We start from the raw sequence: 14574 nt of genomic DNA on the forward strand, positions 1-14574 counted from the left end.
AATCATGCTTACATTATCGGAACTTGACCTTTGAAAACAAATTCTCGCGTTGAGTATCATAAGGCGTATATACAATGATCGATTTCTCTTCGGATTATTCCGGAAAATACGACCAATATTCGGATGATCTCTCGGTGTATTTCGGTGAAGGACGACTTGGACTAGCATCTAAAACAACAAAAACTACCAAAAATTATTTGCAGGCCAAGTTATGAGCCGAAGAGAAAATCGATGAAGAGAAATCGATCATTGTAGATACGCCCGTGTGATACTGAGCGCGAGAATTTACCTTGAGCGTTAACGGGTTAACACTTCAACGTTTTGAAAGCATTTCTCGCGCATCTACAACTTAAAAGGCGGTGAATTCTGGGGAATTGGTAAAATTTCTGAGAATGACGCGAAGCATTTCCCAAGGCATTGTCAATCTCGAAATTAGAATTTCAAAATTGATTGTACAAAAACAGAATTGTGACAAAAATCTTTAAATCTTCCGGCTCCCTGCTCTTCATTTCTTTCAAATCAAACGATCACGTTTATTTATGCCGACATATCGGTGTCGGCATAATGCTAACGCATCACATTTTCGCGCTTCACTGTGCGATGTTTTACCGACCCACGTTAATGCGAGCGCGAGCGCCGCGATCGCTATGCTGGTCTAGACTCCAGCGTGCGCCTCTAACAAATCAAACACGCGAGGAACCGCTGCGCCACAGCGCTCCATGAGAGTTCTATCCGTCCGAGTTTGAACCGGCCGACCAACCATGTGCGCGAAGGCTACTCAAAGCTCAGTATCCGTCCGTCGTCGTCGCGTAGTGCCCATTCAGTTTTCAGCTTTGAACACCTATATACTACCAGCTTAGATTCGATGTTTTCCTCAGTCTGACGGTGGCTGTGAACGCGCGCGGATCCATCGGAACGGACAATCCTAAACATACTCAGCTTTTCCCGGGTTGACCGTTAAAGTTCTAATCGTGTGTGTTGAAGGTGGAGAAAAAAAACTTGACATTGAATCCTGAAAATTGCGATCGGTTCAGTGATTTGGAGTTGTAATCGAATTTAATTGAATCCAAAATTACACGGTAGATGACCTGGTGTTACCGGTAGAGGGTGGATTTGTGAAGACCATCCGGCAAATTTTGTGTTTGTTGGAAGCGGGAAAAGGAAGTTTTGGAATTTGGTTCCTGAAGTGAGAATGAGAATATAAACTGTGATACCGACAACGGAAAGCGTGCTGATTGTGTTTGAACCACGTGGGGAAAGTGATTGCGGCAGAGTTAAACGCTGCAATTAGAGCGTTGTCAGGCGGCGCGCAGTCACCCATAAAGCAATTGGCACAGAAAGCGGTGCGGTGATTGGTGACAGCAAAAGTAAGTCATTATCACCTGTTGCTGATGGTGTTGACGGGGAATGGTGGAACGGGATTTGTGCATCATTTCTGCAGTATGTTTGAGTTGTTTGATTGAATACAATGGATGACAATTATTGCTAGCTGGTGACATTCGAATTCGAATGTAAGCTATCCCATTTTAATAGCTTGCAATTGGAATTTACAATCCGACCGCTAGAATGGGTTTGGAAATTTACTGTTCCATCACGGAACTCTGTCATAAACTTGTTTCCAGGTCAGTTGCAGCTGGGTAACCATAAAACAGTTACACAGGTAGACAGGTACGAAACCGTTCTAACGAAGCCCTACGTGACTGTTTGCAGTGTGACGATCGATAGTGACAGAGTCTCGAATATTCATTAAGAGGAAATAATTAGGTAAATCTTTAAGGTGAATCGGGACGCTGTGTTATTTTTCCTATCTTCCCTCTCTTTCTAACAATTTGCCTCGCGATTTTGAAGATGGTAATCTCGATTTCTATCGCACAGATGAGGCTGAAAAACAATCAGCATATGCACTGCAAGTGAGCATACACAATGATAGATTTTTGTTCCATTATATGAAGTAGAATCTGAGATTACCATCTTAGTAGCAACAGAGCAATGGCAGATATTTCCTCGACCGTCCCGTCCGCCCTTAACTCCAAATAATATTATGAATTGATGAAACCCTTTTGGGGCACAGCTTGCACCTCACTGCATTGACCGCTTCGGCTTTATTAGCCCCTCAAATCGTAAATAGTGTAGATTTATTAATCAAAAGTGTCCCGCATCTCGGTGTATTTTGCGAAATAGTTCCATATAGCCGAAGGGTGCCGAGGCAATTTGCGAAGTAAATCTGACAGTGTTGTGCACCCGGATAATGGAGATGGAAGTTATACATTATGTGAGCTACCTTTTGCTGGTAAGAAGAGTAATAAATCCAAGGCTGTTAACTGTAAAAAAAAGAATCGAGCCATTTTTTTTTTGTTTCTTGTTAGTTTTCTTGCGTTGAGGAAACTTCACTGACATTCTATTTTCTGGTAAAATTTATACCACAGACAAATAGACGCCTCTTTCTACTCACTTTCCATACTTTAACAATTCATTAGAATCTTTGTTCAAATACTCTGTTGTTCGCAAATCATTTGTTCAGGTCGTTCTCGTAGGTTTTGACTGATGTTTACTAAATATCGCCACCTTGTGAGCGCTTTGTGAAGCACAGCTTGATTAGAGTTTGGTGGTTGTTTTTTTTTATAAAGAAATATCTGTTCATCTATGCTGATACCATTTTTGGACCAGTTCAAATTGAATAGGGTAAACAAATTGACTAAATTTTTGAAAAAGCAGCCGCAACTCAAGTTTCTTACAAAATTGAGCACATCCTAGTAAGAATCATAGTGCCGGTGTAATCTGTACCGTTAACCGTAGTTTTACACAGATCGAAAAAAGAGTGTAAAATTCTGTGACATATGTTGCACATGATTGGAGCGTGGGATATCACAGAAGTTTACATGACATATCATGTAAAAGTCATAATATGTGTAAAATTACCACTGAGTTTGTGTCTACCCGGGTAGAGGTAAAATACTGACGATCAAAACATGATATTGGTTTGATTGATATAAGAGATAAAAAATCTGAAAATAATATCTAAAAAATGTGAAAAAAAAATCAAAATTTGATATTTCAAGATCATTCGAATAGCTTGCTGCTATTGGTTAGATCTTACAAAATCTAAATATGATTTGATGATGATGTTCCAGGAGTAAATTTTTGATTTTATTTTTAGATCTTTTATCTCTTATGTCAATCAAACCCATATCACTTTTTGATCTCCATATCCAAATATGCTATTATTGAGCTCTTTTCGTCTACTCGGGTAGGCCGGATTTTTTCTCTTCAAAAAGGATATGTTGTCCTACAGTGATTAACTTTGTTCCCAGCCTGAACGGAACGTCACTCCGAATCCGAACATGATGCTCCAGGTTTAATTTCTTCTATTGAACTGTTTATGGGGGAAGGCAGATTAGCGGTGGTTCTTGTATTCTCTTGAAGTTAACTGATACTCACCTTGTGTGATGGCGTCAGATGGAGTCAGTTCGCAATTTATCCTCGGGAGTGTAGTTTGAACCGTATCAACTTCCGCTATCTATAACATTTGTTTATCATTCGTTCTCATCTAGAGGGTTCCTCTAAAAATTCCATCAGGAATTCCTGCAGTGGATTTCTCCAAGGAATCAATTTGGAGATTCCTCCAGAAACTCCTTTGGAGGGTTCATCCAGAAATTCTATCTATGGACTATTTCCATCAGCAATTCCATGTGGGAAATCCTTCAGGATATTTTTCTGGGAATAACTGCATGAGCTCCATCCACGGATATCTTCAGGAATACCTTATGATGATTTTCCAAGATTTTTAATAAGAATTCGTCCAGAATTTCCTCGTGGAGATTCTTCTAGGCACTTCTTGTACGGATTCCTCCTGATATTCCATCTGAAGATTGCTTCAGGAATTTCTTCTAAGGATGTCTCCAGAAACATGGGTTTCAGTTGAGGAATGAACCTTGAGGAATCTCAAGAGAAACTTCTTGAGAGAACCTTTATCTAAAAATATAGAAGGTTCTCAATATATTAAGACAACCAAGTGGAATCGTACAAAATTACCTGCAGGTATACCAACATTCAGGAATGTCATCTGGAGGTACTGTTGGGAACTTCTGCAGCGAATTTTTCAAGAAAATACATTGGCAGATTCCCTCAATCGCTTTCAGAAGGAATTTATTGAGGGATTTCTCCTATAAGAAACTCTTAAAGATTTCCAGAAGGAGTTTTTGGAGGAATCTGTGAGAGATACCTAACACTACTCAGAAGGGAATCCAACAGAAGCCCATGGATAAATTCCTGTAGGAATTTTCCAGGATAAACTTGAGGAGACATTCCTTGACAAATTTCAGAGGGATTTCCTTAAAGAATGCCCGAGAAGAATACTCCGAGTGAATTAAAAAAAAAATAACTCCTGATAGATTCCCATAAGCAAGTTAGAGCAAGTTCAAAAAGAACTCCTAGGCGCCAAGGAACTCCTGCATGATTTTCAGAAAGAATTCTTGGAAGATTTCCAGAAGGAACTTCAGCAAGGATCCCGGAGGGAACTTCTAGAGTTTTTCCTAATTTCTGGATAATTTTTGAAGAACATCTTGGAGGATTCTCAGAAAGAAATCCTGGTGGAAACCTAGAAGAAAATCTTGGAAGATTAACAGAAGGCACTCCTGCAGGGTTTTCAGAAGAAGTTCCTAGAGTAATCCCAGTAAAAAAAAAACAACTCCGGAAGAAATCCCAAAGAATATTCTGGGGGAATCCAGTGGAAGCCCATGGATAATTCCGAGATGGAATCTCAGAAGAAATTCCTGTTGGAATCCAGGAAAGAGTTACAGGAGAAATTCTTGGATAAATCCCAGAAGGGTTTCCCGGAAGAATACCAGAAAGGCTCTTTCTAGAATCTCACAAGGGAAGGTTACGATGGTGTCCCCCGGGGATTTCAACCGGACTATTTTTGTTGCATTCTACATGTGGAAATATGAATAAATCCAAAGCCTTTCGGGTGATGGGCCAGTGGTGTAGACAGGAGGGGCCCTCAAAGGGGCAAATTAGGCAAAATATAACATTATTGAAAACGCTCAAACGTCATCAAAATGCAAATTTCACAATGTATTGTAGTAGAAACAGGTAGAATATGCATGAATACATGATTTCATAATAAATTTATTTCACCATAGGCGTAGCCAGGGTGGGATGGGTGATGAACAAGGTGATACATTTTTATTAAAATAACTTCAACTAGTTCTTACCCTGGCAACGCCTATGGTAAATCAAATTTGATACGAAATCATGTATTCATGCATATTCTGCCTGTTTCTACTTCAATACATTGTGAAATTTGCATTTTGATGACGTTTGAGCATTTTCAATAATGTTATATTTTGCCTAATTTTTCCCTTTGAGGGCCCCTCCTGACTACACCACTGGCCCATCACCCGAACGGCTTTGGATTTATTCATATTAACACATGTAGAATGCAACAAAAATAGTCCGGTTGAAATCCCCGGGGGACACCATCGTAACCTTCCCTTGTCAGAAGAAACTAGAGATGAAATCCCAAAACAAAAAAGCTTTTGGAGGAATCCCAGGAAGATTTTCTGAAGGAAGTTGTTTTTACCGGTTGCTGTCATATGAGGATGCGGAACTCCACGTGTGAAAGTTATGCGTCATAGAGCAGTGAAACGATGCATTTTCTTTGAATGATCACGAAATGGGTATTTACATACCATCTTGGCGGAAACAATGTGACGATTAATTTCAGATTAACGTTAGCTTTATCTGTTTCTGGGGAAATGCCGTTCTTGTTCCGGTACTAGTTGATTTATCATAACGACCTAATGTTCTGTTTCCGTACCGTATATGACAGATATCCCGACAATAAATCCGTTTTTCTGAGACATCAAACTCAAACCGACGAGCGGGTACTCGTGTCATTAATCAATACCCAGTTGATCTACCTGTGCGCTGCCATTAGCATCAGTTATAATTTATTCCATTCAGGTCACAACACATGCAGTTTGACGATATTGCGTCCCTTTATTACCTACCTACTCGTACCGAGTTCTGTGAACCGTGATCGGCATACCTTAACAGATGCAATAAACGACCGCTTAATATTAACAGATTCTCAACACACCATTCAAGGAAAACTAGTGCACCGAGACTACCTGCATCCGAGAGCAAAAAATTTCATACAATGATCTAACGAATCCACTTGTCCGCTTGTCTTGTTACAACTTCAGCATCCATCCAGTCCAGTAGGCTTCACACCTGGCGCTGGCGGCGCCAATCGTCAATTGCCCGAAAGGATTCTCTTTGTTGGCTGTTGTTGCTCTGCTAATTGAACATGATTTGCCGGTGGTCGCTTCCTGGATTGGAGTTGCGTGAGCTGAACCTTTCTGGAACCAACCACCGACTTACACTTAATTCTGGAACAAACTTGTGGCTATCGGGAAGAATACGAGGGAGCACTTTTTATTCGATGCCGGAACGGGTTGAACCTGTTCCCGATAGTGAGAGTGATCCCGTCAAAGCGCTAGAACGACAAGCTATTGCAACATTTTATGTGTTTCAGGACTTTGGGCTGCGCCCGGGTTTTTCCCGGTGTAGTGGAAGTTGTTTTTGTGTTTGCATGTCGCCAAGCAATTAAATTGGATTGAGGATTTTTTATGCTTTGCTTTTTGCAGTGCGACTGCGGGATCAAAACAAACGAATGATTGACATTTTTAAGCAAATTAGTTTTTTATAATGGAATGCTGTCGGTCATGTTTTTCGGCTTGATCAATGAATCTGAGGAATTTAGAATGTATAGTTTAGTGGTTTAGTTATTGTAGCTTGAAAGATGCAGCTGAGCAACTTTTTCTTTTTCCTCACTACTTCTCCTTGATAAACATTATAAACATCCTTCTCTTTCTCCTGCTCGTTAAGATACATAGGGTCTTGTACCATTTGGGCAGGTGTACCTATTTTGGGCACTTGCCGCTATAACTAAGTCAATTTCAAACGGATTCATTTCAATTGTTGTATTATAGAGTTAAGCATGTACAGTATCTAACTCTTTACAAAAACTCAAATCAATCCGTTTCAAATTGACTTAGCTATAGTGGCAAGTGCCCAAAATAGGTACACCTGCCCATATGGTACAATACCCTACAATCATTTGTTCAACATACCATTTAAGGCAAGACAATCAACAATAGTACGCCGCAATACTCGGTTTGTGGCTGCCGCTCTCCATCCTCGGTCGCGCCTAATGCTCACCAAGTCACGCTCCACCTGGTCCGCCCATCGTGCTCTTTGCGCTCCACGCCTTCTTGTGCCAACCGGATCAGTAGCAAACACCAGCAGGGTTGTTGTCCGGCATTCTTACAACATTCCCTGCCCACCGTATACTTCCGGCTTTGGCCACCTTCTGGAGGCTGGGTTCGCCGTGGTGGTTAGAACACAAGACTATCACGCCGAGGACCTGGGATCGAATCCCACTCCCGACATACACACAAAATGTGAGTTCTTCCTTCGGAAGGGAAGTAAAGCGTGGGTCCCGAGATGAACTAGCCTAGGGTTACAAATCTCGTTAATACAGACAAAAAAAAAATGGGTTCGCCGTTTACGGCGAACTCGTGGTTCATCCTTCTCCGCCACACAACGTTCTCCTGCACACCGCCAAAGATTGTCTTTAGAAAGAGTTGCTCGAAAACTCCGAGTGCTTGCAGGCCCTCCTCGAGCATGGTCCATGTTTCGTGTCCGTAGAGGACCACCGGTCTTATTAGCATTTTGTACATGGTGCATTTGGTGCGTGGGTGAATCTTTTTCGATCGCAGTTTCTTCTGAAGCCCATAGTAGGCCCGACTTCCGCTGGTGGAGCGCCTCCCAATTTCAAGACTCACGTTGTTGTCAGCCTTCAGTAAGGATCCGAGGTAGACGAATTCCTCCACCACCTCGAAAGTATCCCCGTCTATCGTAACATTATTATTCAGACGGATCCGGTCGTGTTCGGTTCTGCCTACCAGTATGTACTTTGTTTTTGAGACATTCATAACCAGTCCGTCCTTTGCTACTTCGCGTTTCAGGCAGGTGTACAGCTCTGCCACCGTTCCAAATGTTCTGGCGATTATGTCCATGTCGTCCGCAAAGCACACAAATCGACCGGATTTTGTGAAAATCGTTCCCCGGATGTTCAGCCCGGCTCGTCGCATCACACCTTCGCTCTGTTGAAGTATGTTGAAGTATCCAGAGTATGCATTAGAGTCCATCACCTTGTCGCAGTCCCCGGCGAGATTCAAATGAACTGGATACTTCACCCGAAATCCTTACGCAGGTTTGCACACCGTCCATCGTTGCTTTAATCAGTTTAGTCAGCTTCCCAGGAAAGCCGTTTTCGTCTATGATTATCCATAGCTCTGCGCGTTCGATACTGTCGTATGCCGCTTTGAAGTCGATGAACAGGTGATACGTTGAGACCTGATATACACGGCATTTCTGGAGGATTTCCAGTACGGTGAAGATCTAATCTATCTAACAAAAACGATTTGAATTTTTTTGAAACGTTTTATTTTTCATATGAAAATCTGTTTTTATTCAATATAATTTTATGCGTTGATTTTTTCGCTATACTTTGTTCTGGGCCCTTTTAGAGCATCCAAAAATTCACAATATTGTCGAAGACGCCAAGTTTGGATCTCATCGATTTTAAGAGTTACAACTGATTTTCTATGTAAAAAAACGTATTTTCAAAATTCAATAAAAAGCTTCAAACAAAAAAGGTGCTCACAATTTTTTCACCATCAATAGAACAGAGTACGTACTTTCAAATGCAATTCAGCGATTGAAAATTCATTTGCTTCTTTTTGAGATATGACTTTTTGAAAAAAGTGATTTTTTGAAGAAAAAACCCAATATCTTTTTAACTATGATAGAGAGAACACTGAGCTCTTTGGAAAAAATATGCGCCATTGATAGTCCTATAAGTGCTCGGAACAAAGTTTTTACGCGAAACGAATGAATTTGAAGTGAGTACAAGAATACTGGATTTCATGGATCACCCTAACATGATTCGTTTAAAAAAATATAAGTTAGGAACCATAAGAGGTAGAATAATGGTTGTTCGGAAAACTTGCTCCAAATAGGTTCTTTTACAACTTTGTAGAACATTTTGTAAGAGTACATAAAGCTATTAAAAAACAGATGTTTGGATCAGCTAAACTAGAGGGACCACGCTAATTTCACAATGATGAGAAAAAAGGTCGAAAAATATGAAGAAACTTTCCCAAAGACATCATATATCTAAAACTTATGGTTTAGGCACAAACATTTTTGTCTTCGTAAATACGGCTCTGGACCCATTGTGCATTGTCGGCCGGCCGTCGATGAAGCCGGCTTGACAACTTCCCACTAACTCATTCGTTTAAGGTGACAGACGACGGAAGATGATCTGGGATAGCACTTTGTAGGCACCATTCAAAATAGTGATCGCCCTGAAATTGTCACATTCCAAATAGTCGCCTTTCTTGTGAAGGGGGCAGATTACCCTTTCCTTCTACTCCTCTAGTAGCTGTTCGATTTACTAGATCTTGACTGTCAGCCGATCCAGACAGGTGGTCAACTTTTCTGGGCCCATCTTGATGAGTTGAGCTGCGATACCATCCTTCCAGCTGCTTTGTTGGTTTTGAGCTGGTGAATGACATCCTTAACTTCCCTCAGCGTGGGAGTTGGTTCATTTCCGTCCTCCGCTGCACTGGCGTCGTCGTTTCTTCCGTTGCCGTGGTGTCCCGTGTCTACGTTCTCCACGCCATTCAGGTGCTGATCGAAGTGCTGCTTCCACCTTTCGATCACCTGACGTCCGTCCGTCAAGAGGCCTCCGTCTTTATCCCTGCATATTTCGGCTCCTGGCTCGAAGCCGTTGCGGGATGCGTTGAGCTTCTGATAGAACTTCCGTGTTTTTTGGGAACGGCACAGCAGTTCCATTTCTTCGCACTCCGCTTCTTCCAGACGGCGCGTTTTCTTCCGAAAGAGGCAGGTCTGCTGTTTGCGCTTCCGTTTGTAACGTTCCACATTCTATCGGGTCCCTTGCAGCAGCATTAATGTCCTCGCTGCGTTCTTCTCCTCCAAAACCGTTCTACACTCTTCATCGAACCATTTGTTCCGTCGATTCTGCTCCACGTATACAAACCTATCTTGACACCATCCAAAGTAATGATCAAATCACATTCAGGAATGATTTTATGAGTTGGGCCATTTTACCCCATCTTGGCATTTTGAACTTTGTTCTCCTACTAGCCTGAATTCGAGCCTCCAGGGAAGAGAGAACAACTTAAGGCGGTAGATGGGGGAACGATTACCTTCAACCCCTCTTCTCAAAGTCATTCCTGTGTGCAACCTTGAGGGTCACCAAGCTTCTAATCGCACACTGCTTTGGGGTGAGGGTTCGATTCCCGCTTCGGGCGATGAAACTTTTAGTGAGAATAGTTTCATCAGCGTATGTATCCACTGCTGCATGCCCCGTGTGTACCTTGTCTAGTGGTAAGTTTCGTTCAGTCTGTACAGCTAAACGGCTGAAGACGGAGTCCGTGTCGTCTTTTTTTCTAACGAGAGTAAGAAAAAGAGAGAAAGAAGTTTTAGTGAGTCGAAACTCACAGCAGTTTTCCTCTTTCTATACAAAAAGGGAACCTATAAACATTTGAAATTCGCGTCTACTGCAGGACATTAAATTAAAGTCAGCCGTATATGTGCCCCAAGTGCTGCTAAAATGCAGTTTTTGGCCTAATATACGGCTGAGTAAATGCTTATCCCTCAGACTATCGAAAATTTAAACGAAAATATGTTTAGTATTTCCCATGTCTTCTTTTGCTGCCATTTGCATGTCTCTCCCTTTTCTCTTTTTTTCACTCTGCGCTTTAAAAAGAGGTAATTTATGCAATTTCGGATGTGCTGGAAAGTGTTTTTTTGTTCGGAGGCTCAAAAGCTCGTGCATTTGAAGTGCTCCGAATCTGCTGTCACATTTTCAGTAGCAGCTCAGTCAAGAATGGGCACACTCACTTGCAAAGAGGTACGCTCACTTGATGTTTTCTCAGCTCAGAAGCGTGCAATCAAGGAACGATGTCGTTCTACGTGGTTTATGAATGCTCCCTGAAGGAGCTGTGAAGTCAACTCTCCACGAGGCGAATATAAATTACACTCACCTCGTGGAGAGTCGCTTTTACAGCCTCTCACGACTTTGGTATACGTGTACGACCTCAACTCTATTCGGCATACTTTTAGACTAAACTAGGGTAAAAGCCCCCTTCTTCGGCCTAGTACCTATATTCATCTCTTTTTGTCTCAAGGACTAGAGATGTGCGCCGTCGGATGTTTTGATTTTCTAGCACGCCGCCAGCTTAAAACTCATCACGCCGCCGAACTTAGAATTTGCCCAATAATCTTCAGAAAATAATCGATTTAATTTTAAACGCTCCCAAAATGAATGCATGTCATTCATTGCCGAATAAACAAAATATTTCGTTCAATGATCCTGTTGAGATTTTAGTTACTTTTTAGTCACTTATATATCATCATATAAAAATCCTAGCAAATATCATATTCTTCACACAAGGTGTATAAAGCATGCAATGACAGCATCCATGCTTTTCCCCGCGTGACGTCATAACGACGTTCGTTTATAATTGGTCGGGGTTCTGCTAAACCGAACCAAAGACCATTTTTTGAAAAATTGAGTTTTCTTAACCATTGGGTGAAGAAAATGATTATCTTGCTTCCATGTAAAAATCCAGTAATTCTGACAGCTCTTCGTGGAGTAAATTCAAAATTTCTGTTTGGCAGAACATACAAAACATTATTTTGCACCCAACCAGAGTGAACTGTAAACCATTCGATAGAATCAGCGAAATATTTTAATTTTGATCCAGGTGATGAACATTTCAAGTACTCTTCATCGCCGTCAGATTTCTAACATCTAAACGACTCATAGAAACAATATGTGAGAGAAATGAACACGTTATTAGAAATATGGGTGTTGGAGGAACCAATAATGTTTCGATGGCGCTGATCGCCATTTTTCCAAATCACATTCAGCCAGACCGAACCAAGTCCACAGCATTTTAGAATCAATTTATTCTCAACAATACAAAAACCAACTGGTTTTTAATACCAGCGTTATGTCGATGCACCTCATACTGGTAATTTAACACAAGAGCCGTCATTGAACAACAAGCCTAAATAAAATAATAAAGCTTGAAAAAAATCAAACACTTGGTTCGCTTTGGCTGATCGAAAAATGGCGTTTTCACGAAAACCATCCTTGAGAAGAATGTTTAGAACTTGATTCAGACTTAACGACTGACTTTCAGCAAGGTAATATGACCTAGAGGTAACGCGCTTGGTTATCACTCAGATGATCCAAGTTCGATTCTCTTTCATATTTTTGAAAACTTTTTTGTACTTAGTGCACTTTGGCAGAACATTTTCATGGTTTTCTTCGACCAGCATAAATTTGAAGCACACAAATTGCTCCACATTCACATCTCAGGACCTCAGGGCACGCAAGGACATCGTTTGACATAATCACTCTTGCTCTGTGCCTCCACACGCACCGCTTATGAAAAAAAACATGGGTGGGAAAAGCTGAGCTGGGAGGGCTTCCGCCGTTCATATTTCAAACTATTTTGAGACCTTCGTGCTACCATACTATACGCGTCCTCTTTGATTCATGTAAAGGATTGTGAGTGATATCGATTTCAACTTGAAAGACGATGAAAAATCGAGATTTTTTTCACTATCCAACTGGTTTTATCTGAAACATAAAAACACATTCAGCCAAACTGAACTATAAACCATTTTCTAATGTTTTTGATCAGCCAGAGTGAACTGAGTGCAAAGTACCAAGAAATAAAATGCAATTATGTCAATAATTCCAAAAAATTTACATGTATTCTTCATTTCTGATTGTTAATGAAGGCATATAAGTTACATGTGTGCGGAAAAGTTTCAAATAATCACCGCTGTTGTTTATTTGTGAGTGGTTGAACTTTAAGCTTAATTATCTCGGAATTATCTTTTTGGCGCTTAGTTCGGTTTAGCAGAACCCCGGCCAATTGAGGGGGTTAGAAGTAAAGGGGTGTAAGTGACAAAAACCCACTTTCGAGTAAATGAGGTTTAAAATTTTTCGTCAATTTTTCATTACATACATACAAAATGTGAGGAATTTCAAAATCAACCCAATTTTCTCCGATGTATTATAAGTTTTTTTCAATCATCGTAAAAATAATCTTAAAAATGTTCCTGAAAGCTTGATATCTGAAGAATTCAGGTCCAAATAATTCAATTCATGCCATAACTAAAGAATTATTTAGGCAGCATCCATTTATTACGTAACGCTAAAATCGATATTTTTGCGAAATGCCCACCCAAACGCCTGCCTAACGCCTCCGAATCCATCTAAGACCCACTTGCACCCGTTTAACGCACGTGAGATCCTCGGAAACCCCCGAAAACGTAGCAGTAACGCCTCCAAACCCCGTCGAAAATCCTCTGAAACTCTCTGCAATGCTTTCGAAAACCCCCTCAGACCCCGAAAACCCCCAGGAGATCTCCTGGTACCTCGTGGAAACCCCTGGGAACCCCCTGAAACTCCCCTGTGACTTCCATTTGCTCATCCTTATAAACACCCTTTAGCCGCCGTTGCACTAGTTACCGTCATTATTAAATATTCTTATGCACAATATTGGTTCTGAGCAGCTTTCCCTTAATTTATGCAGGTCCCCATACAAACTTAAAATGAATTTAAAAAATAGTTCCCGGGCACCTAAAATGATGAAATTTTGGATTTCGACTAATTTTTGGACGGAGATTCCGATTATGCAATAATCTAGATACCCCTAAAGAACCCAATTCTCATTTTTAACGCCGCCGCCGCCGACGACCAAAAATGATGTTTTAACCGCGGCGCACATCTCTGCCGAAGCACCAAAGCAAGCATCACAGCGGTGCCAGACATCAAGAAACAAGTGGTTAATTGAATGAGATTTGGTCACTACAAATACGATGTTTTTTCAATCAGAATATGGTCGTTTCTTGGTTTAACATCTTGGTAATCGAACTTCTACGCAAATCGATCAATAATTTCATTTTCCAACGCCATTTCTTTCAAAATATTTGGTTTGGTTTTCATCTAAATATGCTGCTACCGCTCAAGCTTTACGAACTATCATCCAGTTCGGCAGCACTGATTTGCCAATCAGCTGTGAATGTATGCGAGTGAAAAACGTGGAGAGCGAGCATAGACGATTCGTCGCGCTGCACATTGTTGTGACTTCTCCTTTGCGAGAGAGGAAAACAATCACAATGAAACTGTCACCTGCTAGGGAAAGGGAGTGCGTTAGTGGGTGAGTGCAGAATGCTCTACGATGAGAAAATGTGAGAGTGGTTGTGGATTTGCTGTAAATACTGTTGAGATGAAAAAGGGGCCACCCGGTGGACCGCGATGAGATGAAAATTTTACGGTGTGCTGAAGATAGGTGCGAGTGGCTCGCGATTTGTGATCGCAATTAAATCAAATATTGAAGATAAATCCCACTCTAGTGCATCGTAAGATCAACAGTGGAAGTGAGCACGTGTGTT

At 41.2% G+C, this 14574-nt stretch overlaps 1 protein-coding gene across 2 annotated transcripts in view; it reads left to right on the forward strand.

Moving 5' to 3' along the window:
* Nucleotides 1-840: 840 nt before the first annotated feature.
* The window catches only part of LOC109426939 (sodium-dependent nutrient amino acid transporter 1), a 55438-nt gene continuing 41704 nt past the window's right edge, over nt 841-14574 (forward strand). The window contains exon 1 of one of the 2 annotated variants that reach the window (XM_029865294.2): nt 841-1367. The gene's annotated coding sequence lies outside the window, so the exon portion shown is untranslated. The remainder of the gene's footprint in view (nt 1368-14574) is intronic. The other variant, XM_029865295.2, reaches the window with a different exon arrangement.

The sequence above is a fragment of the Aedes albopictus genome, chromosome 3 (assembly GCF_035046485.1).
Source record: "Aedes albopictus strain Foshan chromosome 3, AalbF5, whole genome shotgun sequence".
NCBI classification, from domain to species: Eukaryota; Metazoa; Arthropoda; class Insecta; order Diptera; family Culicidae; genus Aedes; species Aedes albopictus.